This window comes from Taudactylus pleione, unplaced genomic scaffold (genome assembly GCF_031769625.1).
Source record: "Taudactylus pleione unplaced genomic scaffold, aTauple2 ptg001137l, whole genome shotgun sequence".
Lineage (NCBI taxonomy): Eukaryota > Metazoa > Chordata > Amphibia > Anura > Myobatrachidae > Taudactylus > Taudactylus pleione.
This window is the reverse complement of record NW_028285538.1, coordinates 6,006,780-6,028,187: the sequence shown is the minus strand read 5'-3', so window position 1 is coordinate 6,028,187 and position 21,408 is coordinate 6,006,780. Positions and strand designations below refer to the sequence as shown.

General features: G+C 47.6%; 1 long non-coding RNA gene across 1 annotated transcript; it reads right to left on the bottom strand.

Annotated features, from left to right (window-relative positions):
* Positions 1–1,377: 1,377 nt before the first annotated feature.
* LOC148453541 (uncharacterized) lies at positions 1,378–21,318 on the bottom strand. The gene is made up of 4 exons (XR_015874931.1): positions 21,249–21,318; positions 20,569–20,726; positions 2,559–2,849; positions 1,378–1,797 (listed from the first exon to the last, which is right to left on the bottom strand). It is a non-coding gene; the product is annotated as an uncharacterized LOC148453541 (long non-coding RNA).
* Positions 21,319–21,408: the final 90 nt, after the last annotated feature.

The window sequence follows — 21,408 nt, the reverse complement described above, 5'->3', positions numbered from 1 at the left end:
ACAGTTGCTGGCGGTGTTACATTTCTGCGCCTCAGGGTCCTTCCAGACCACTGTGGGTCTGGTGGCTGGCATCTCCCAGTGATGAATGCTTTTTTTAAGCTGATTACCAATTTATGTTACTCAATTTATTAGTATGCCTTTGGATCAGGAAACCCTTGTTGTGGTCAAGCAGCAGTTTTTGGAGATTGCTGGCTTTCCACACATCATAGGGGTAGTGGATGACACTCACATAGCACTACAGCCTCCAGCACGAAATGAACACATATCGCAACCGTAAAAATTTCCATTCCATGAATGTGATGGTGCTATGTGATGCCTCGGTCCAGATTCTCTCCCTGAATACAAAATTTCCTGGCAGCTCACATGATGCATATGTGATCCAACATTCAGGGATATGGCACAAATTAGCTACACTACAAGCTGGTGACGCATGGCTTCTGGGTAAGTAAAACTTCGGGATGTTGTTCTGAATTAAAAATGAGAGTCTGTTTTAAAAATTAAAAACTAAACCACATTTTCTCACCTTTCCTGCAGGCGACAGTGGATACCCTTGCATGCCCTGGCTGCTGACTCCTTTTTTGGCCCCCACACCAGGGCCACAAACCCAACTTAATGCCGCGTTTACTGCCACCAGGCAGGTGGTGGAGCGCTGTATTGGTCTTTTGAAAGGTCGGTTCAGATGTCTCCACTACTCTGGTGGCGCCCTCATGTATTCGCCAGTTATGGTTTTGCGTATTGTGGTCCTGTGTGGGATATACCATAGCATCATCATAAGGAGTCGAGTACCCATGCAGCCAGAGGATGTCTTGCCTGAGGATGGCCCCCAGGAGGTAGATGTTGTTGGACTGTCCAGGGGGGCCAGACGCAATTATGTTGTTGCTTGATTTTTTAGGTATGTATGTCCAAAAGATTTTACAAAACTTATAAAATAAGTGTCATATGCTTCCTTGTTTCTCTGTTTTGACTTTATGAAGTTTTTTATTTTTCGACATGTTTGTAATTTTATTTTTAATTTATTTTTCCCTACACCCTACCACAATTAAAACAATGAACAAACCCCAAAAAAACATTGTGAATGCCCTTGTCTGTGCTTGGATAAACGACAACCCTTTTGCTGCCTTGATCAACCATGTGTTTCTCCTTTTTGTACAGTTCTTAATTTTGAATTTATGAATTTTTATCATTGTGTACACCAAATGTTTGTATTTTAATGTAACCTCGTTATGATGTTTCTTGCTGCTTTGTGAATCAATAAAGATATTTTCTGGATAAAATATTAGATTTTTTTTAATCTTGAAAAAGGCAATATTAAGCATCACACATTCACCATGTTCCGGAAACATTTCTGTGGCATGATAAATGTTTGTTTATTCTGACCATATTGTATTTTCTGCTACAGTATAGTTGTCTTGTATTTTTAAAATAAAACATTTAAAACAAAACACCACATTAAACAAGCTTTATAAAAAAGAGTAACTGAATGTCCATATATTTGACCAATTTATTTTTGTGCCCAATTGGTTTAGTTTTTTCTTTGCACTATTATTCTGTATGCCTTACAATGTTGGCTAAAGTATGTTTTGTAAGAATTTGCTCCATCAATATTTTGGAAGCAAAAATACATACCCAACCAATGATAAAACCCAAAATTTATTAGAAAACACAAAAATAAAAAAAATTAAATGCCGGCAAGGTCCAATGCATCAATTATTTCGCCAATGCTGTTTTGAGCTTTGGCCAAAGTTTCAGACAGTACACCCAGCTCCTCCCGCAGAAACCTGAATAGCATCTCTGGATCTGTAGAGTAGAAAAAGGAAAAAATATATTATTTTTCTAAATATGAGTCATAAACATTAAACAATTTCAGTTTATTCTATGCCCTACAAAGTGTGTGGGACACAATGAAGTTGATGTATACACCAAAAATTTAAAGCTAAAAAAAGGCAGGCACATTTGTAGGCCTAGCAAATACAAAAAATATGGTCATGTATTTTGTTATAATATATACATTTTTTGGGGGGGCAACCAACAAATAAAAAACACAATCCCAATTTTTATTTGTTGGGCCAAAAAAAAAATTGTGTGAACATACACACATTGACAAAACTAAAAAAAAATTATACTTATCTATGTATTTGTAATTTTTCCACATATACATTTTATGGGCCATAAACATTGAACGCCATAAAGGACAGACTACTATTTAGAGGAGACCACAGGGATTAATGTTGAACATATGATGTTGCTGTTTATTTTTTACATTTCTTACATTTTAAAATTAAAAAAAAAATGGAAAAAAGGCTTAACGGCTAAGTAGCCTTAAAGCCAACTCTGTTGACAATTTTGAACTAGAAATGTTACCTAGAATAGACACCATAAAAACATATTGGACAAAAAACCCTCAACATGCAACAAGGCCTTTAATAAAATAAAAACATTACACAAAATAAACATTTTGATTTGTATTTTTACAAATAAAAAAACATGTACAACTACACACTAACATCCTGTATATATGAAGACAATTGTATTTTAGATAATAAAAATAAAAAAAATACCATAAATACGTCCACGCGCAGATGGCTGCTCCTCCATCAGGGGTGGGTGGCCAATTATATCATCAGGCGGAGTTATTTCCCCCGAAGATCCTTGTTCATGAGGGGAATTTTGAGATGAGTGGGCAGGGGAGGGAGGACCATTTCCTGAGTTATGGCCCAGGGAGGGAGGGTTACTTGGGGAGTATGGGGGCGGGGAGGGAGAGATGGGTTGGAAAGGGGAGGGGTTAGGAGGGGAATTCTGAACGGCATTGCGGCCGCTACGCCGTGTCCTTCTCCATCTACGCTGCTGTCCTAAGAAAAGAAAAATGACAGTTCATAAATATTTTGAAGCAATAACAATACAATACACACATATTTAGATAACAGTTTATACCCAAGAAAACCAAAAAAAAAAAAAAAAAGACATTTATGGAAAGTAGTTACCACAAACTGAACAATAGGTACAACATACACTACAGCTTGTTTAAAAAAAACACTTTAAAAAAAAGGAACTAATATAATAACCAAAAAACGCAAATGCATACTTACTCCAGCGTATTTGTGCCCGCAAACTCAACAAGACCTGGGGCGAACGCCGCCGGAGGTCTGACCACCGGCGCTCTAACTGGGCAATATTGCGCCGATAGCCAAGCACACACAGCCAGTGGCGGACCACCGCATAGGCCTGCCTTTTTAGAGCATTAGAGATAGGGGGATCAAGATGGCCCAGGCGCCTGTCCATCCCTTCAACAAGCACTAAAAGTTCAGCGCGAGTGAATGCTGCGGCTCTCATGATGGCAATGGCAGGTTTTACAGAAAACCACAAATATAAATGGGGAACATGAAAAATTATTGGCTAAAAATTTTTTTTAAAATACAAATACTAATTTCTATTGGACTAAGCAATATTCATGTGACCAAAACGCTAAATTAATAATAGCAACTCGGATTAGCTCAAGCCCTTTATGTGCGAATGCAAACTAAAATATGCATAATTACACAAACTAACATTCATAATGTTATTATAAACATGCATTTAACAACAACACAACATTCGTAATCAAAAAACCAGGTTTAAAATATTTTATTTAAACAAACGCACTAGCAGAACGGAATGACATTTGAACAATAAAGTTTTAAAACCAATTGAAAGGGAGTGAAAAAAACAAACAACACTTTCGAACACTAATTACATAATTGTCAACAAGCTAGTAACAAGCTGATCGATAGCGCATGAAAACATGACGTGTGCATCAAGCGGCCGCAACCATCAGAAGCAAATTAACATACATCGACAGACAACGACTGACAACGATCGACTCGATCGCTAGCTGCTATCACTCGTTAGCTAGAGGAGGTGCTTTGTTCATGTATGGGCGTCACTTTGGATGCGAAAATTTGTTTTTTTTATCAGATTCTCGATCGTTAGGCATACGACTGACTCTGAATGAGGTCCAGAGAGCATAGATAGAGACCCAGAGATAGAATAGATAGAGTAATAGATAGAGACAGAGGGCCTGATTCAGAGCCGATCGCTCTGACAGAGCGCTCGCTCTGAATCAGGGCCGTGCTTTTTTTTTTTGGCGCAGCCTCTTGGCCGCTCGCATAGCTGTGGGTGACCACCCACAGCTATAGCGAGCGGCCATGATGATGGTTGCGATGGTCTTGACCATCGCGACCACCGGGCTTTGCAACGAGACCCTTGTAGTAGGGTCTCGTTCATCGCAAGCCCCAGAGAGCTTTCGGCTTTGTGTGTGAGCATGTGGTAGGGAATATAGGGCCTGATTCAGAGCCGGATGCTATTTGCGCTCGCTCGTTCAGAAAAAAGGGGTGGCTATTCAAATGAACCGTTCGCTCTTTGCGGTCTGTTCACGCCTCTAGGTCTGAACGAGCGAACAAAACATGCGGTAGTTTTTTTGAAAACTACGCCCTGGCCGCTCGCATCCTACGTCATGTCCGCTATTTATTAGATTAATCGAGTACATCGACTAGCGTATGAACTGCTCGCTATTCTTGTGGTTGGTTTTCCCTACTGCAATCTTGCGAGCAGTTCTGACTATAAAATAACCCAGTGACGTGGTCAATGACGCTGCTGTATTAATTATGCACACCCATAAAATGCCCGTTTTGACCTTTAAGCACGCCTGCGTTCGGATCTCCACTCCCCGTTTTCAAGCACCTTCCCCTGTTACCACCCACATATGCCTCCTCCTGTCACTCAAAATAGCAGGCATTCGCTATTTAGAGAACAAACGATTTTCGGCCGCACTGACTGGTTCGCGCATGCGTATTACGATTTGTACGCATGCGCAGTTGTGCAAACATCGCTCGGAACGAACGAGAGGCTGCTTACGAGCGGCTCTGAATCTGGCCCATAGATTGTAAGCTCCACTTGGGCAGGGACAGATGTGAATGGTAAGATATTCTCTGTAAAGCGCTGCGTAATATGTGTGCGCTATATAAATAACTGGTAATAATAATAATAATAATAATAATAGAGAGTAATAGAGAGAGAAAGAGAAATTTTTTTTGGAGTGGCCTTCTGGCCGGTCGCATGGCTGTGGGTGACTACCAACAGTTATAGCGAGCGGACACGGTTGATAGTCGCGATGGTCAAGCCCCAGAGAGCTTCTGGCTCTAATAGAGCTGGAAGCTCTCCCACTGACATCACTTGTGATGTCAGTGGGGCCACCCACAAACAGCAGGCATTCGCTTGGGAACGCTTCCGTTTGTGAAGCCACCTCCCGGCCACGCCTACCAAATGGTGCAAACTGTCAATCGCCATCGACAGCTCGCACCCTTTGGTGCGAGACCCGGAGCGATGGAGCACCCGTCGCTAGCCGGGTCTCACGCATGCGCACGACGGAGCCGGCTGCATCATGCGCATGCCCAGTGGGCAAACATCGACCTGGTGGCGAGCACTCAGCGCTTGCGACCGGGTCTGAATCAGGCCCTGAGAGTATACTGTAGATAGAGACAGAGAGTATAAATAGAGACAAAAAGCAGAGGTGGTCGTTAGTTGCAAGCGGTCGCACTGAATCAGGGCGGCCGCTTGCATCCTGAACGACCACCTCCTTGTCGATCGCTAAGCTGTGGGTTGCCACCCACAGCTTAACATCCGACCAGGTTGATGGTTGCGATGGTGAACACCATCGCGACCATCGGGGCTTACTACCAGACCCTAAGGTTGGGTCTGGGCACTCGTAAGCCCCAGGGAGCTTTCTGCTCTGATGGCCTACCAAATGGGGTGAGCTATCAATCACCATCGACAGCTCGCCCCCTTTGGTGCGAGACCCGGAGCGACGGAGCACCCGGAGCATAGCCGAGTCTCGCACATGCGCACGACTGAGCCAGCTCCGTCGTGCCCATGCCCAGTGGGCAAACATCGACCCGGTTGTGAGCGCTCAGTGCTTGCGACCGGGTCTGAATCAGGCCCAGAGAGCCTAGATAGAGACCCAGAGATAGAATTGATAGATAGATAGATAGATAGATAGATAGATAGATAGATAGATAGATAGATAGAGAGTAATAGAGAGAGACAGAAGGCATAGATTGATAGAAACAGAAGACATAGATAGAGACACAGAGATAGAATAGTTAGAGAGTAATAGATAGAGACAGAGGGCCTGATTCAGACCCGGTCGCAAGCGCTGAGCACTCGCAACTGGGTCGATGTTTGCCCACTGGGCATGGGGACACTTACCCCAGAAGGTTTGAACAACGATTTTGAGATTGCACCCTTTTTTAAATAAAAACTATCCGCCACTCTCCATAAACCCTTTTTTTGTCCTTTTTACCCTCTCATTGATTATTTCTCCATTCTTAGAACTGGCCTCCTTCTCTCTTCTCCCATTTTTTGACAAGTCCCCTTAGTCCTTTCCCCCCCCCCCCTTCCCTTTAGTAACGCCTGCCAATCTCTTTCCTGTTACCATATCGTTTAATAGACAATTTAGCAAAATCTTTCTTAAGTGACCCTTAGATATTAATTATATGTAACAATGATGTATTTTTTTTTATACATCACTGCTATTTGTTTTATGTCTGTCTTAAATGTCTGTTGTTTGGAGTTTTTTCGTTATGAATCTTTTTATAACTTTTTGATTTTTTGATTTTCCAGCAATTGCTGTTTATAAATAAATGAATATATGTGTGAATACAGAGTTTTAACAATGAGAACTACTATTTATTTAGAACTAATCATTGGACAAGCTGTGCACCTGTAAAGGATTATCTACCTCTAATGAATTGAAGCACCAATTGTGAGCACTATAAAAAGAGCTTCAGTACAGGAGAGCAGAATCCCCAAACCTTGCCTGACGAAGCCCGCTGTGACGGGTGAAACGCATTGCCTTGTGGGAAAACGGTACATGCTGAATTCACACAGCGTGAGAATTAGTCTGCCGGCGGACACCCTACCACTAAATGGGGACAGCGCAGCTACTTTGATCGGAATCTGCTACATCGTGGAGCCGGTAATTATACAGGCTCACCTTGCCTACTCAGACCACTATACTGCATAACAGTGATTTCACCAATGAGATTCTGACCGGGATACACTGCACCAGATAGAAGGTAAACTCCTTTTTCACTTTGGAAACTGACATCACTGATTTTTGCTTGCCATGTTGGGTGAAAAGCGCCGTAGGTGAACAAAAGTATTTAACTCAGATCTACTATCGAGTGCCAACTACACTATATAGACATACCTTTGCCACTTTGCTGGTTTCTCCTTATTAGTAGGACATTGAATCAGTTTTTCATTTTTTATTTTTCTATATATGTTTTATGTTTGTATTGTCTAATGTTTGTACACTGGTATTAGAAACCCCTTTTAACCTATAACTGGCAAGCAATAGTATTGACATTTCTTAATGCTAATTTTTATTGGAATTTTTTATCTATTCATTATTCAATAAATTGATATAGAAAGTGACAATTTGTGTCTGCTTATTATCACGCGAGTGAGTGCTAGCTCTCTGCACTATTTACATTCACATATATGTAGATGGGGTGAGCTACTGAGCTACAGCAGTATTTGTAGAAGAGCGCTTGTTCTCTTTTCTTTTGTAGGGGGGGTGGCTGTCCAAACTGAGGCGTTCCCGAAGGAACGCCTGCCGTTTGGGGGCGGCCCCACTGACATCCCAGTGATGTCAGTGGGAGAGCTTCCGGCTCTATTAGAGCCAGAAGCTCTCTGGGGCTTGCGGCCACGAGACCCTACCACAAGGGTCTCGTCGCAAGCCAGATGGTCGCGATGGTCTTGACCATCGCTACCATCAACCTGGCCGCACAAAAAAAATAAACGCCCTGATTCAGAGCGAGCGCTCGTTCAGAGCTCGTCCGGCTCTGAATCAGGCCCAGAGAGCATAGATAGAGACCCAGAGACAGAATAGAGAGTAATAGATAGAGACAGAGGGGGCGATTCAGACCCGGACGCAATGCAGTGCACTTTCGCAGCCGCGGCTGGTGGGCGTCTAAATACACACCGCGATCACACACTAAGACATAGTGGGCGTGCCAATGCCTTGCCGTGCGATCGCAGGATTTGCACACTTTGGCTGCGTGCGAACGCATCTAGCGAGCGGGTCTGAATCGGGCCCAGAGACAATAGACTGATAGAGACAGAGGCCCTCATTCAGACCCGCTCGCAAGCGCTATGCGCTCGCAAGCGTGTTGATGGTGGGGCACTGTGCTCCGGGACTCGCTACAAACGGGGCGGCTGTCGATGTTGATCGACAGTTCGCCCTGTTTTGTAGGCGGGGAGGGGGGGTGGCTGGTCAAACGGAGGTGTTCCTGAAGGAACGCTTGCCGTTTGTGGGCGGCCCTACTGACATCACTCGTGATGTCAGTAGTGAGCTCCCTGCTCTATTGGAGCAGGAGGCTCACTGGAGCTTGCGGAAGACGAGACCCTACCACAAGGGTCTTGACGCAAGCCCGATGGTCGCGACCATCACCTGGCCGCTCGCAAAAGCTGTGGGTGGTCACCCACAGCTTAGCGAGCGGCCAGGAGGCCAGCTAAATAAAAAAAGTGGCTGCCCTCTCTCGCTCTGAAGCTCTCTACAAAAGGGGCGGCTGTCGATGTTGATTGACAGCTCACCCCATTTTGTAGGCGGGCCGGGGGGGTGGTTTCCAAAACGGAGGCATTCCTTAAGGGACACCTACCATTTTGTGGGCGGCCGCACTGACATCATCAGTGATGTCAGTGGGGAGTTTCCTGCTCTTTCAGAGCAGGAGGCTCCCTGGGGCTTGCGGCTGCCGAGACCCAACCTTAGGGTCTCGTCGCAATCCCCAATGGTCACGATGGTGTTCACCATCATGACCGTCAACCTTGTCGGTCGTTAAGCTGTTGGTGGTAACCCCCAGCTTACCTAACGACCAGGAGGCCGCACTTCAAATATGAAGCGCCCGCCCTCATTCAGAACGAGCGCTCACTTCTTGCAAGCGGCTCTGAATGAGGGCCAGAGAGCATATATTGATGAGAGAGAGAGCATAGACTGATAGAGACAGAGAGCATAGGTAGAGACAGAGAGCATATATTGATAGAGACAGAAGGCCTGATTCAGCAAGGAACGCAAAGGAGGAAACACGCACTTGGCCGATGTTTCCGCACTGCGCATGCGTATGCATCACAAATGTGATGGCAACTGCGTATCGCAGAGTGATTGACAAGAAGAGCCGTTTGTGGGTAATGACTGGGGGTTGGTCGGGCGAACGCAGGCGTGCCAGTGAGGTCTGACCTGCCTTAACTGTGCGTATGGGTCCGATGTTACTCAATGTTACCGATTATTTCACTATATTGCCCAAGTATACGGATGTGTGTAAGGGGAAGTGGGCGTCCTTCTCTTAAAATGTGATCACAATGCTATTGCAAACATTTGCATTTGACTGCTAATATTAGCAACTGCGGTGCATTCGTATTAGCAGAATAGCGATCCTTTCTGAATCAGGTCCAGAGAGCATAGATTGAGACAGAGGGCCTGATTCAGACCCGCTCGCTAAGATGCATACTCTTGCTGCTGTCGATGCAGAGTATGCATTGTGCGTATGCGTATACTTTAGCGAAAGTTCACAATGCATTTGCTCACCTCGCATAGACAGCCCAGCAGAGTGAGTGACAGGGGAAGCCATTTGTAGGTGGTAACAGGGGCTGGCCATTAAAAATGGGGGAGTGGAGGTGCAAACGCAGGTGTGCCTGAGCATCTCAACGGCATTTTAGAGGTGTGCATAATTATAAGACCGCATCATAGTACACGTCACCTGGCTTGTTTTTACACTGGAGTGCTCGCAGTGCTTCGCGGCAGGGTATGGTCAACCACAAGCGCTGCGATAGCATCCGATGTACCGATGGTTGCTTACACTTCCTGGACATAACGTGCACAAGTGGGCATTTTAAAACAGGCTGGTGGGTGTCTGCATACACTATGTGATCGCTGTCTAAGAAATACTGGGCGTGCTAATCCATTGCTGTGCGGTAGCACTGCCTACGCAATTTGCATACACATCGTGTGAGCGATTGCATCTAGCGAGCGGCTCTGAATCAGGCCCAGAGAGCATATATTGATAGAGAATGCACTGCTGAGGCTGCCGACTGTGACACACACAGTCACTGTAAAATACTGAATACTGTATTTTATAGAGTCTGCTGAAGGCTGCCTCAGAGTTTGCTGACTGCTGGGCCTGGCCGGTTAATAAACGGTATGTTATTGATAATGCCTCTATTCATCTGAGCGCAGCACAGTACTCACCCCCCTCACCTGCACACTACCAGCCCAGGGAAGCAGACCAGCAAGGACCGGATGGACCAGCAGCATCATATGGTAACTAAGGCCCTCATTCAGAGCCGTACGCTCTGAGCAGAGCGCACGCTGTGAATGAGGGCCGCCCTCCATGAAAATGGAGCGTCCTCCTGGACGCTCGTATAGCTGTGGTCACCACCCACAGGCTATACGAGCGTGCAGTTTGATGGCCGCGATGGTCTTGACCATCGCGACCATCGAAACTGCGAGCCGGAGCCTGCAGTTGAGGTTTTCAACCGCAAGCTCCGGAGTGATTTTGGCTCTATCAGAGCCAAAATCACTCCCACTGACATCACTAGTGATGTCAGTGGGCCGGCTTCTGACGGGAGGCGTTCCCGTGGGAACGCCCCCGTCAGGGAGGCACGCCCCCGGCACGTCTACCAAAGGGGGCGTGCTGTCAATCAACATCAACAGCACGCCCCCTTTGATCAGACACAACGAGCGAAGGACTTTCCTTCGCTCGTCGCGTCTGGCACATGCGCACGACGGAGCTCCCTCCGTCGTGCGCATGCTCAGTCCAGAACATCGACCCACTTGCGAGCGGACAGCCGCTCGCGAGTGGGTCTGAATCAGGCCCTAAGTAATATCTTTCTTACTTACTAGCTGCACCATTGTGCCCGCACCACCCTGATACTGCATTTACTATTCCTGAGGTACCCACGAGCTGGAACTACACACAGAGCAACATCTTTTCAGACTGCTCTGAGTTATTGCCCACCCGTTTATAAGGACTAACAATAATAGGATTGTACTTGCATCCCAGAACTTTCATTAACACCCTGCCTACGGTTTTTGCCCTCCTGTTTGTGAGGACAGATGATGTATTAGCAGAGCCCATACAGAGCACATAAGAGGGGATGTAGTCGGGATCACGGCTCCAGAATCACGACCGTCGGCATCCCGAAGGTAAGTGTCGAGGGTTAGGGGAGGTAGAGGGTTAGCATACCTATCAACAAGTATCGGTATGTTACCCTGATCCTCCACACTAACTCTCTCACTCCGGAGCTCACTACAAAAGGGCCGGCTGTCGATGTTGATCGACAGCTTGGCCCGTTTTGTGGGCGGGGTGGTGGTTTCACAAACGGAGGCGTTCCTGACAGAACGCTTGCCGTTTTGTGGGCGGCCGCACTGACATCAGCAGTGATGTCAGTGGGGAGTTTCCTGCTCGATCAGAGCAGGAAGCTCACTGGGGCTTGCGGTTGCTGAGACCCAACCTTAGGGTCTCGTCACAAGCCCCAATGGTCGCGATGGTCTTGACCATCACGACCATCACCCTGGTCGGTCGCTAAGCTGTGGGTGGTAACTTAAAAAAAAGAAGCAGCCGCCCTCATTCAGAACGAGCTGTCGCTTCTTGCGACCGCCTCTGAATGAGGGCCAATGTGCCGACTGTGGAACTTGGTGAAAGGAGTACCATCCTCTTGGTGGTTCTGCTCCACAGGAATCACTAATATTTAAGAGGGAACCCTTCTGGTGGCCCTGCTCCATAGGAATCACTAATATTTCAGAGGAAACCCTTCTGGTGGCCCAGTTCCACAGAAATCTGTTCACAAAATGCAGTGCCTGTCATACATTATCCTACCATAATCTCCTAGTTTACATAACCTATGCTTGGACGGGGGAGAGAGAAAAGCTAGAGAAGTAGAGACAGATAAAATGGTAAAATAAACAAAACACAACAGTAAATAGAATGCACTAATTAACAAATGAACAAAATGGGGCAATGCTACTCAGCTGAAATCCAAATGGCAAAGAGGCTGCACTTCCTAAGGCCGCCCCTTATCTGCTAATACAAACCCCTCCCCTTGGCCACTCCCACTGGACACTTAACTTGGACCTAACTACCTGCCAATCATACAGCTACAAGATACTGAACGCTATATTTCTATAGACCCCAAACTAAGGTGCTTATGAGCACTTACCCCTAATTGGTCTTCTTTCTGTTACACAGAGAAACATGACCACATATAATGTGTATATAACAGTATATAACAATGGTCTGTCTGCTGTTAAGGAAATGTCATTTGATGCAGGTTTTGGATTTATATGTTGGATTTCAACATGGGCGAAGCTATAGTGGGTGCAGGGGGGGGGGCATTGCTATGGGGCCCAGAGGCTTAGGGGGCCCTGGACCCAGCTCATGTAGTTGTCTGCCAAGTTCCTGAAATTGACTGTTTTGAAATTGGGTCTGGCCCATTGCCGGGCCTGAAAAGGGGGACTCATCTGTCCCTTTCAGTAAAGCTCCACTCTGATAAGATCCATCTCCCACAATCCTGTTTTCAGATCACAGACAATGCAGAGCTAATCAGCAAGTCCAGCATTGTCAGAGAGTAGACAGCTCCTTGTTTACAGCCTTTGTGAAACTGGGGAGCCAGGAATTGAGCTCCCAGATTAGGATTGTCAGAGATAGTGACAGTGTACCCTAAATTAAGAAGTTCTCCACTCGAAATGGAATCCCCTGCATTAGTAAGTATCCTCCTCAGGTAGGAGCTGGTTGGTTCCCGCCTCCTGGGTGGCATAATGTGAACTGGAGGCACTGTTAGGCATAATGTGTACTGGCAGCACTACAGTGTGGCATACTGTGAACTGGTGGCACTGTGTGGTATTTTGTGAACTTGGGTACTTCGATGCGGCATAAAATTAACCAGGGCACTACTATGGGGCATAAAATGTCCTAGGGGCCCACAAAGTTATGGCTACGCCCCTGGATTTCAAGTACGTAGAAGTGCCCTCCCTCACCCAGATCTACACCTGACCAGCACATGTCCCTGATTGAAGTCCATGTCATGGTCTAGTTTTTGGACTTTAGCACAAAGTGCAGGTGACAAATGTGTTACATTATGCTTTACGTGGTAGTGCTACTTATTAGCCATTCATAGGCTGGGCTGGCATACCGTAACTTGATACACATTTGATGACACATTTTAAAAAAATATATCCTAATCTATGAATGTACTTAACTACCAAAGTGTATATAAATGTGATGTTATAGCTCTTCTCATCTTAACATTGCTTAGCCTCAGTAGTACATTTGCAGTATATTTATATTCTGCAATTAAAAAGTTTCCATCTAGATAGATAGAAGTGGCGCACTCTGGGGGTCTGAATATCTAGCGATCCTCCCTGACGGGCCAAATATTTTTTCAGAAAGGAAGACAGCTGTGTCTCTGTCTCGGCACAGACCACGGTCACAGAGTTGCAGCTACAGAGAGCTCTGATCAACAGAGCTCTCTGCATACAGAATGCCATGGGGGAGCTGCTGCTCATGACTAACCACAGCAGCTCCCTCCGTACTCACACACCGTGTCTGCCAGTCTCCCCCCAGCCCAGTGTGTGTATGTAATGTGTGTGTGCTATAGAGAGGTGTGTGTATATGTATGTGTGCAGTGTGTGTATGTAATGTGTGTGTGCTATAGAGAGGTGTGTGTGTGTGTATATGTATGTCTGAGTGTGCAGTGTGTATATGTTATCGTCGGTGTGTGCTATAGACAGGTGTGTGTGTGAGTGTGCAGTGTGTATGTAATGTGTGTGTGCTATAGAGAGGTGTGTGTGTGTGTGTATATGTATGTGTGAGTGTGCAGTGTGTGTATGTAATGTGTGTGTGCTATAGAGAGGTGTGTGTGTATCATACCTGCCGACATTCTGGCTGCTCCTTCCGGGAGGGAGCAGCCAGATCGGCAGGACGGGGTGGGCGTGGCCGAGACAAGGGGGAGTGGCGATCGGGTGACGTCACTTGTGGGCATGGCGGGGGTGGAGTCACGTGATCGCGTCAGTTTGGCCCCGCCCCGCTACACAATGCCGATAAAATAGGCATTGTGCAGCAGGGGGCGGGGCCAAAATGACGCGAATCGCGTCACTGCCCCCCCAGCTGCGGGGGTTACAGGGGTTATAGCGGGGGGGACAGGAGGGGTGAGTGGCAGCCGGGAGAATTGCCTGCCTTCCCGGGAGGTCGGGAGCGGCACACGATTTTCGGGAGGCTCCCGACCAAATCGGGAGGGTAGGCAAGTATGGTGTGTATATGTTGTGTGCAGTGTGTGTACATTATGTGTGTGCTATAGAGAGGTGTGTGTGTGTGTGTATATGTATGTGTGAGTGTGCAGTGTGTGTATGTTATGTGTGTGCTATAGAGAGATGTGTGTGTGTGTGTATGTATGTGTGAGTGTGCAGTATGTGTATGTAATGTGTGTGTGCTATAGAGAGGTGTGTGTATATGTATGTGTGCAGTGTGTATGTTATGTGTGTGCTATAGAGAGGTGTGTGTGTGTGTATATGTATGTGTGAGTGTGCGTGTGTGTATGTTATGTGTGTGTGCTATAGAGAGGTGTGTGTGTGTATATGTATGTGTACAATGTGTGTGTATGTTATGTGTGTGCTATAGAGAGGTGTGTGTATATGTGTGAGTGTGCAGTGTGTGTATGTAATGTGTGTGCTATAGAGAGGTGTGTGTATATGTATGTGTGCAGTGTGTGTATGTTATGTGTGTGTGCTATAGAGAGGTGTGTGTGTATATGTATGTGTGCAGTGTGTGTACATTATGTGTGTGCTATAGAGAGGTGTGTGTGTGTGTATGTATGTGTGAGTGTGCAGTGTGTGTATGTAATGTGTGTGCTATAGAGAGGTGTGTGTGTGTGTGTATGTATGTGTGAGTGTGTGTATGTGTGTGTGTGTGTATGTATGTGTGAGTGTGCAGTGTGTGTATGTAATGTGTGTGCTATAGAGAGGTGTGTGTATATGTATGTGTGCAGTGTGTGTATGTTATGTGTGTGTGCTATAGAGAGGTGTGTGTGTGTGTATATGTATGTGTGCAGTGTGTGTATGTAATGTGTGTGCTATAGAGAGGTGTGTGTGTCAGGGTTGCCTACCTTTAACATTCTCTTCCCGGGAGATGCCCGGGTAAGAGATGCAGCAGGGGGCCGACGGGGGCGGGGCTTGTCGATTCGCGTCATTAAGCCCCGCCCCCTCGTGGTAAAATTGCAGCGATTGGGCACAATTTACATAGGGGCGGGACCAAATACTGTGATTCATGCAGAATCACAGCTTAAGCCCCGCCCCCTTCACTGAGACCCGCGATTGCCGCGGGTATTCTCCTAATTCTGCCCACTTCACTAGGAAGTGGGCAGAATGCGGGAGAAATGCCTACCCTTCCGGGGGTGCGGGGGGTTACCCGAAAAATCGGGAACCTCCCGCGAAGACCGGGAGGGTAGGCATGTATGGTGTGTGTATATGTATGTGTGCAGTGTGTGTATGTTATGTGTGTGTGTATATGTATGTGTGCAGTGTGTGTATGTTATGTGTGTGTGTATATGTATGTGTGCAGTGTGTGTATGTTATGTGTGTGCTATAGAGAGGTGTGTGTGTGTATATGTATGTGTGAGTGTGCAGTGTGTGTATGTAATGTGTGTGTGCTATAGAGAGGTGTGTGTGTGTATATGTATGTGTGAGTGTGCAGTGTGTGTATGTAATGTGTGTGTGCTATAGAGAGGTGTGTGTGTGGACCCCTGCGGTTTGGTTTTGTCAAAACCACCCTCAAAAGTTCTGGTTGTGGCAAAATCAAATTCACCATAATGATAAGCGCAACGGAATATGCTGCGCTATATAAGAAACTGTTAATAAATAATAAATAAAATATATATATGGGGCGTTTCTAGAGAGGAGGGGGCCCATGTGCAGTCTCCGTCATGGGCCCCCCCTCCTCTCCACCCGGCAGCACACTGAGCGGTGCGCGGCCAGCGCTGCACTTATAGACTCTGGGCACTAGAGTATGCACAGAGTCTATAGCACGTGCGCAGGTCATCCGGGAAAATGGGCGCGACGGCCATTTTCCCTGTACTGCGCATACACAAACAACCGGAAAATGGCTGCGGCAGCCATTTTCCAGCTGTCTTTTTACAGTGCAGATACCGACGCTAAAGTGGGAGTCCAGAGAGGTAAGTATAATATGGGTGCAGGATGTGGTCACTGCACACCCTGCACCCATTATAAATACACCCCTGATATATATATATTGTTGTGAGATGGGTTGTTTCTCACCTGAATTGCCCACATTCCTGTGGGATCAGCTCACTCCAGGGAAGGCTGGAGTGAAACCTGTGCATTCTGCATTAGCAGTGGAGGTGTGGAATTCCAGGTTTTCACATTTACACAGACCCAGCTGGAATAATAACTGGAGCACAGGAAGGGTTTAAAACTCCCACAAACCTGATGCTCCTGATGCCAGACAAACTGGCCAGGCGATAGGCCAGGGGTGGTGGTTAGCCTTAGGGTGCCAGGCAGGGCCGCCATCAGGGAGGGACTGCCGGGACTGGAGTCCCGGGCCCGGACACTCGGGGGGCCCGTCTGCTCCTAACCCCTGCTGGGGGCGTGACGCTGACCTCGTGACGTCACAACGCGCTCCCTGCCGAAGAGTAGAGCTGTCGGCTGCGCGGGAGTCATGGACCAACAAACGGGTGGTAAGGGGGACACAGGATGAAAAGACAGGGGGGTGAAAAGTGTTCAGGTGGGTTGAAAGACAGGGGCAGGAGGCTGGAAAAACAAGGGGGCAGGTGGCTGGATATACAAGGGGCAGGTGGCTGGATATACCAGGGGCAGGTGGCTGGATATACCAGGGGCAGGTGGCTGGATATACCAGGGGCAGGTGGCTGGATATACCAGGGGCAGGTGGCTGGATATACAAGGGGGCAGGTGGCTGGATATGCAATGGGGCAGGTGGCTGGATATGCAATGGGGCAGGTGGCTGGATATGCAATGGGGCAGGTGGCTGGATATGCAATGGGGCAGGTGGCTGGATATGCAAGGGGCGGGTGGCTGGATATACATGGGGGCATGTGGCTGGAATACAAGGGGGCAGCTGGCTGGATATACAAGGGGCAGGTGGCTTGAAAGACAGGGATAGGAGGCTGGAAAAACAAGTTGGCAGGTGGCTGGATATACAAGGGGCAGGTGGCTAAATATACAAGGGGCAGGTGGCTGGATATACATGGGGCAGGTGGCTGGATATACATGGGGCATGTGGCTGGAATACAAGGGGGCAGCTGGCTGGATATACAAGGGGCAGGTGGCTTGAAAGACAGGGATAGGAGGCTGGAAAAACAAGTGGGCAGGTGGCTGGATATACAAGGGGCAGGTGGCCGGATATATAAGGGGCAGGTGGCTGGATATACAAGGGGGCAGGTGGCTGGATATACAAGGGGGCAGGTGGCTGGATATACAAGGGGGCAGGTGGCTGGATATACAAGGGGCAGGAGGTTGGATATACAAGGGGGCAGGTGGCTGGATATACAAGGGGCAGGTGGCTAGATATACATGGGGGCAGGTGGCTGGATATACAAGGGGCAGGTGGCTGGATATACAAGGGGCAGGTGGCTGAACATACAAGGGGCAGGTGGCTGGATATACAAAGGGCAGGTGGCTGGATATACATGGGGGCATGGGGCTGGATATACAATTGGGCAGGTGGCTGGATATACAAGGGGACAGGTGGCTTGAAAGACGGGGGCAGGATGCTGGAAAAACAAGAGCAGGTAGCTTGAAAGACAAGGGGGCAGGAGGCTGAAAGGGAGCATGAGGCTGGAATCACAAGGGGCAGGGGGATGAAAAGACAAGAGGCAAAAGGCTGGAAAGGCAAAGGGTTAAAGGCTGGAAAGGCAAGGGGGCAGAAGGCTGGATTGCCATAAGGCAGGAAGCTCAGGTGACATGGGGCAGGAGGTAACACAGGGATCAGGAGACTAGAATGATACAGAGTAGTAGGCTTGAATGACACAGTGAGCTGGAGGTGAAACAGAACTGGAGGCGGCACAGGGCAGGGGGCAGGAGAGATAAAGGAGGCTAGAGGGGAAATGGGGCAGGTGACACAGGGAGCAGGAGCCTGGAAGAGACACAGAGCAACAAGCTGAAATGTTGCAGGGATCTGGAGGTGACACAGGGAGTAGGAGGCTGCAGGAAACATGGGGCTGGAAGTTGTAATAGTGCAGGGATCTGGAGGTGACACAGGGCAGAAGGCTGGAATGACGCAGGGTACTGGATTGGAGACGAGGCAGGAAGATGGAATGTTACAGGGATCTGGAGGTGACATAGGGAGCAGGAGGCTGCAGATGACATGGGGTATGTAGCTGAAGACAATGGGATAGATGGGACATGGAGCATGAGTGACATATGGGCAGGAGGCAGGATTGACACCTGGGCAGGAGGCTTGAGGGATCACATGGGCAGGAGGCTGGAGGGACCTGTGTCCTATGATAATTACATTAATTATATTCCTACACAAACAGGCATCTTCCGGTCAATGGGATTTCCTACATGAATAGTGACTACCGACTGAAGACACCGTCATCCCAGGGAGGATCAATTTCTTCAGAGGTTCCCCATTGCAGAGAAACAACCATGTACTATAGGTAAGATCAAAGGTATTTTTTATTTCATATTCACATGCTGTGCCTGTGCCAAATATATTAGAATTGCACATAATACATGAAGTGCCGGGATTTTGGAATTGCAGAGAGTCCAATGAGCTGCCTAAACAAAAGATGTGGAAAAGCAATTCCACAGATGACATGTTTTGTGCTGCAGATGATTGCTCTGTTCTCTCTCTGCAATTAGAAAAAACCCTAGCACATGTACCATGTGCAATTCTATTTGGCACAGATACTATGCAAACAGTCCAGTGACAGTGATCCCCCTTCTCATCCTATCCAGTGCCCCCCCATCCAGCCCAGTGTCCACCACCATCTCACTGACTCCCCCCATCCCAGTGTCTACCCCCTTTCCTCCCCAACCAGCCCGCTGCCTCCATCTAACTGGCCCTCAGCAAGAACCCCCCCAACCAGTACAGTCAGTGTACCCCTTCTCCAACCTAGTGTACCCCTCTTCCACCACCATCTCACTGCCCTCTTTGCATCCAGTACAGTGCTCCCCTATATATCACCCACTGCCTTTCACCCTCTACCTGGCATCACCCACTGCCTCTCCTTTTCTCCCTCTACCTGGTGTCACCCACTGCCTCTCCTTTTCTCCCTCTACCTGGTGTCACCCACTGTCTCTCCCTGTCACCCTATTCCCGGTGTCACCCACTACCTCTCCTTGATACTCTCTCCCTTTCATCACCCTCTGCCTCCCCTTTGCATCACTATATCCCCATCACCCTCTCTCTCCTATCACCCTCTGCCCTCTACAAGGCATCACCGTCACGTTCTGCTTCTCCCCGTCACCCACTGCCTCTTCAAGTCACCCTCTCCCCGTCACCCACTTCCTCTTCCCATCACCCTCTCCCTGTCATCCTTTCCAGTGACCCACTGCCTCTCCCTGTTATCCTCTACGTTACCCACTGCCTCTCCCTGGCGTCACCCATTGCCTCTCCAACAAGGGCATGGCTTGTGGATGCAACATTCCCTTTGAGGCCATGCCCCTTGTTGTGAGGCCACGACTACTTTCCCAGGGGTGCGCGCAAAAAATCCCCTCCCCTTCTGTCATGGTGCCCCACTGTCATTTTGTTCTGGATCCGCCCCTGCTCGCGGGTCACTTCTCACGCAGCCGCCCAGGGTCCCCCTCCTGCTCCATCTCCTAACTATGTCGCGCCTGTCCTGCACAATAAAGCATTTCTTGCTAGCTGGCGTGATGGCTGTCATAACGTCACGCCTTGTCACTGAATAAGAGAGGAGACGCGGCATGTGAAGACTGGGGAGCAGTTACAACAGAATAAGAAGAAGAGTGTGGTAACTAAGGTAAGTGCCTGGGGTTGTGTGGGGGGGGCCTGCATATCTTGGCAGTCCCGGGCCCCATCATTTCTGATGGCAGCCCTGGTGCCAGGGCCTGGAAAGTCCACAGACAGTAGCATAAGGAGTGCTGAGACATTTACTTTTATGTTGTTTGCTTATTTTCTGTTATGTGCCTGTGTGTATCCAGTCCTATGCTCACGTATGCTAAGGTGTAATGTCTGCTACCATTAAAAGACACTGCTTTACCAAGTACCTGCCTGTCTGGAGTCCTCATTTCAATACCCCGTTTGACAATATATATAATTAAGCACAGTGAATACCTCTCTTGCTGCAGTACATTACTGTAGAAGATTAAACAGCTCTATAAAGGAAAATTCAAGAATTACCTTCGAAAATACCACCTGTAGTGTAAACAGAATGACTATGTATTACGCAGAGAAGAGAAGGGCGTATTACCAGCAGAAATACCAGAGTATTATATTATTATGATAGTGATTTCTCCCCAGGGAATTAATTAAATGAAATTACCACCTGCAGGCAGAGCTGGCTCCCTCCATCATCCTCTATATGTGATCGGCTTCCTGTGCCAAGGCTTTGTCATGGAATAGTTATGGTTCACATAACACTCAGCAGCCAAGCAGTGGGATCTGTCTCCTCCACTTTCATCATTTCCACACTGCTGCAGAAGCCTGGACACATATGAAAGCAGAACAGAGATACAGTAATTCAGTTCTTTGCATTGGTTTTCTTTTATTCAACTCATAATTTTTACAAGGAAGTGTCTCTAATGCTCTCTAAAGTCATCATTATCTTAAAATGTACTCTTTGTCTGTGCTTGTTGCAATGTGGAGAGTGGGTTTTCATTAAAACCTAATAAAAAAATATATATATATATAATATATATATATATATATATATATATATATAATACAGTGCTCTAAGTGGTAATTTTGAAGTGGGTGTATGGAAATATTAGATGAAGCCCCCCCCCCCAAAAAAAAAAAAAAGTTTTAGGGACTTTGACAATGAGATTCGGCCTCTGCTTCCATCACAGCTCCTGGACCTCATACTACCTACTTCCCTCTCCCACCCCATGCACCTCACACTACCTGCAGGCTGCTTCCCACCCCTTGCACCTCACACTACCCACCCCTTGCACCTCACACTACCTACTTCCCTCACCCACCCACCCCGCACCTCACACTACTTACCTACTACTACTGCCTCTCTTTCCACGTCCGGAGCCCAGTTTCTCCTCCTCCTGTCCTCCGGCTGTCAGTGGGGCTCCGCGTGTGGCTCAGCATCCTCTCTCCAGGCTTTACACATGGCACCAGCTGTGAAACAATCAGCATGGACCAGCAGCCAATCAGA